The sequence below is a fragment of the Ornithorhynchus anatinus genome, chromosome 9 (genome assembly GCF_004115215.2).
Source record: "Ornithorhynchus anatinus isolate Pmale09 chromosome 9, mOrnAna1.pri.v4, whole genome shotgun sequence".
Lineage (NCBI taxonomy): Eukaryota > Metazoa > Chordata > Mammalia > Monotremata > Ornithorhynchidae > Ornithorhynchus > Ornithorhynchus anatinus.
The window spans coordinates 60,095,422-60,100,174 of NC_041736.1; positions in this window are offsets into that span (position 1 = coordinate 60,095,422).

The following is a 4,753-nucleotide window of genomic DNA, read 5'->3' on the forward strand; positions in this document are numbered from 1 at the left end:
CTAGATTCATTCATTCATTCATGCATTCATTCATTCGTATTTAATGAGTGCTTACTATGTGCAGAGCAGTCAGTTCTATTTACTGAGCGCTCACCGGGTGCAGAGCACTAAACTAAGCACTTGGAAAGTACAATTCAGCAAAAGAGAGAGACGATCCCTGCCCACAACAGGTTCACAATCTAGATTCATTCATTCATTTATTCATTCATTCGTATTTAATGAGTGCTTACTATGTGCAGAGCAGTCAGTTCTATTTACTGAATGCTCACCGGGTTCAGAGCACTGAACTAAGCACTTGGAAAGTACAATTCAGCAAAAAAGAGAGACAATCCCTGCCACAACAGGGTCACAGTCTACATTCATTCATTCATCCATTCATTAGTATTTAATGAGCGCTTACTATGTGCAGAGCTGTCAGTCAGTTCTATTTACTGAGCGTCACGGTGCAGAGACTGGACTAAGGCTTGGAAGTAAATTCAGCAATAAGGAGACAATCCTGCCACAATGGCTCACAGTCTACATTCATACATTGTCAGTATTTATTTATATGAGCGCTCATTTCTGAATGACACGGTGCAGAGCACTGGACTAAGCGCTTGGAAGTGCATCAGGCGATAGAGAGACAATCCCTGACCCAAGGCTCACAGTCTAGATTCATTGTCAGTTCAGTTGTATTTATTGAGCGCGTCACTGGATGCAGTGACATGAAGCGCTGGAGTCAGATTCGGGACAGAGACCAATCCTGCGGCACAGTCTAGAGAGTCAGAGAGCGTCAAGATGGACCCTACAATTCGGCAAGACTCCACGGGCTCAGTCTAAACGTGGATTTGTTGGAGAAGTAGCATGGCTCAGTGGAAAGAACATGGGCTTTGGAGTCAGAGGTCATGGTTCGAATTCTGGCTCTACCACTTGTCAGCTGTGTGACTGTGGGCAAGTCACTTCACTTCTCTGTGCCTCAGTTACCATCTCTGTAAAATGGGGATGAAGACTGTGAGCCCCACGTGGGACACCTGATTCTACTGTGTTACCAGCGCTTAGACAGTGCTCTGCACATAGTAAGCGCTTACATATCAATATTTTATTATTGTTTTATTTCTCCCCCTTCTAGACTGTGAGCCTGATGTTCTGTCTCCCAGACCCGTGCTCTATCCACTGAACACTGCCTCTCTAATTCCTGCTCACTGTCTTCTACTCCCCGTGTATGAGAAGCATGCGTGGCTCAGTGGAAAGAGCCTGGGCTTGGGAGTCGGGGTCATGGGTTCTAATCCGGTCTGCACTTGTCAGCTGTGTGATTTGGGCAAGTCACTTCACTTCTCTGAGCTCAGTGACTTCATATGGAAAATGGGGATGAAGACTGGGACCTCACGTGGGACAGCCTGACTACTTTGTATCAACCTCAGTACTTAGAAGAGGGTTTGCACATAGGAAGTGCTCAACAAATACCATAATTTATTTATAAAGAGTTCTGCTTCGAAGCCAGTTGAATTTGGGGCCGGCACCTTCTTATTCTGTTTCTTGAGATTAGACCAAAAAGGCCATAGCATCAACAGTAATACCTGGTTTTCTATCCACCTTTCTAAGACTCAAAACATTTCAAATTCTTCTCTCAGCATATTCTAACAATCAATCAATATATTTATTGAGCGCTTACTATGCGCAGAGCATGGACTAAGCGCTTGGCAGAGTAACGCACAGATAGACACATCCCCCACTCACAATGAGCTTACAGTCTAGAGGGACTGTTGTCTCCCAAACGTTTCTTTCTGAGAGGAAAGGCTGTTTGTAATCTCTATTAGATACCTTAAACATTCATTCAATCATTCATTCAATTGTATTTATTGAGCGCTTACGTGTGCAGAGCACTCTACTAAGCACTTGGGAGAGTACAAAATAAGTAATTGGACACATTTCCTTCCCACAACGATTTACAGTCTAGAGAAGTAGTGTGGTTTAGCGAAGAGCCCGGCTTAGGAGTTAAAGGTCTGAGTTCTAATCCCAGCTCTGCCACCTGTCAGCTGTGTGACTTTGGGCAGTACTTCACTTGTCGGTGCTCAGTGACCTCATCTGTACAATGGGGATTAAGACTGGCGAGCCTCACGTGGGACACCTGATGACCCTGTAGCTACCCCAGCACTTAGAAAGTGTCGGCACATAGTAAGCTCTTAACAAACACCAACATTATTTTATTATTTTACATTCTTAGTATTCAAATCTAAAAATAATTTAAAGAAGGATCATATGTAAGCTACTGTGGGCAGGGAACATGTCTGCCAACTCTGTTATATCATACTCCTCCAAGCGCTTAGTATGGTTTTTTGCACACTGGAAGCCCTCGATAAACTTGATTGATTGATTGTAGCCTTGGTACAAAAGATGTCAGTATCTATTTGGAATGATTTGGAAGAGATACTTCTTTTCAAATGAAGTTTTGTAAAGTGGTGATATTTAGCCTGAGGATTTTTCTCTCAACTGCGGAAATATATGACAATAACCCGTGTTTATTAAATTTAATAGAATGAAGTTAAGAAGAAATTCATCAATTGAAAGAGAGGCTGGTGGAGAATTTCATTCAAAGTAGTTTTTAAATTATTCTTAGGTTTCTATTTATCAAGAATTGTTTGGGAACATTTTCCTTTGACAATGTCTGTTACATTATGCAGCTGTAATTTTAGTAATTACATGTGACAGGGAAAGAAATATTAATTTTAACAAGCGAATGACTAAAAAGGTGAAATTCAGACAACTGCAGAGCTCCTTGGCAAAGTTGCTTCTCATTTAAGTAAATAAGATGCTCAAAGATAACGCTGTCATTATGGGCAGGGAATGTGTCTGCAAATTCTGTTCTATTGTACTCTCCCAAGCACTTAGTACAGTGCTCTGCACATAGTAAGCACTCAAGAAATGCCACTGATAGATTAATACAGAAACAATGTATTACTTGTTTCCTCCTCTAAATTCTCTGGGGATTCAATTCCTTCACTCCCTCCTAACTAGACTGGGAGCTCTCCTTTTTTAGATGTTATTTGTTAAGTCCTCACTATGTGTCAAACACTGTTCTAAGCACTAGGGCAGGTACAAATTAAGGAGGTTGGATACAGTTCCTGCCCCTCAGGGAGCGTACAATCTAAGTAGGAGGGAGATACAGCTAAACAACTATTTATTCCCCATTGTACTGTTGGGGAAACCAAGGCACAGAGAAGTAAAGTGAACTTGCCGAAGGTCATAGAGCAGACATGTGGGATTAGAACCCAGGTCCTCTGGCTCCCAGGCCCTTGCCCTTCCCAGTAGACCGTGATGCTTCTCATGCCCCTTGTGGGACAGAGATTGGATCTGACCTGATTCTGTATACTGTGCTTGGCCCAAACTAAGCGCCAACAAATACCACAAGGATAGTAATAATAATCATCATCACTCAATCTAATGATATTTATTGAGTGCTTACTATGTGCAGAGCACTATACTAAGCATTTGGGAGACTACGATACAGCAGAATAGCATATTTTATTTATTTATTTACATTTATATTAATGTCTGTCACCCCCTCTAGACTGTCAACTTGCGGTGGGCAGGGAATGCATCTGTTTATTGTTCTGTTGTCCTCTCCCAAGTGCTTAGTACAGTGCTCTGCACGCTGCAAGTGGCTCACTAAATTTGATTGGCTGACTGACTCAGTAGTAGGCATGCTCCCTGCCCATAAGGAACTTACGGTCTAGAGGGAGATAATAATAATAATAATGATATGTTGGTCGGGCTTTCCATTTTTTTTCAGAATGGTGTTATTTTACATGATTTTTTTCCAGCTCCCATTTCAACCAACCCAATAAGATCAATGTGGGCAAATGTAAGACCGTGACAGAGAAAAGACCTTTCATCTTAAGGGGTCCCAAGTCAGCCCAAATGGTCCTCTCTCCCTCCTCCGTCCACCCGACAAAAGAGGCTGTTCCGCACCGTCTCTGTCCAAACGCCTCTCACTCCCGGCCTGCTGAGGGAGGTGCTAGATGTGGGTCAGATCAGGGTGGGGAAACGCTGGGAATAACCAAAAAGTAGGCCAGTCGGCTACTGCTTTGACTCCGGAGGGAGGGAAAAATGAAAGCAGGCCTTAGGCTGGACTGCAGCGTTGGGACCTACACCCAGACTTTTGCAAGGAAGGTTTTTGTTGGGGCAAATCATTCAGTCATATTTACGGAGCATTTACCCGGTGCACAGGACTGTATTAAGCGCTTGAGAGAGGACAGTGTAACAGAGTTAGTAGACACATCCCCTGCCCACAAGGAGCTGACTGTCTAGAGGGGTAAATAAATATCTCCCACTTCTTCAAATGTCCATGCCAACAGTCCTGCCGATGGGATGAAATGAGTCGTTTGAGACGATTCCCGAAATATGAAGATCTGGATCCGGCAACCTCCGCAACGTGGCGTAGCTGCAGAGCGGCTCTGGTTTTCCGGTGGCGTTCCGCTAAGACGAAGCGGGAGGGCTGTGGCAGAGAAAGCCCCCTATTCCCTCCCGTTGGGGCGGGGGAGCCGCATCCTGAGGTGCAGCGAAACAGAACGATGAGATCTCAAAGCCCTCTGGGTTTTTCAACAGGACACCCCTTCTCCTGGCTTCTACCCGATCCGCGATTTTCTTCAAGAATCCCTCTTAAACCCGGTGAGGCCGACTTATGGTTTCAAAGGCGAAGGGAGAAAGAGAGCATCCATCTTGGAGTGGAGGGACCCAAACCTGCCAGACACACCCAGGTTCATGCCTCCCGACT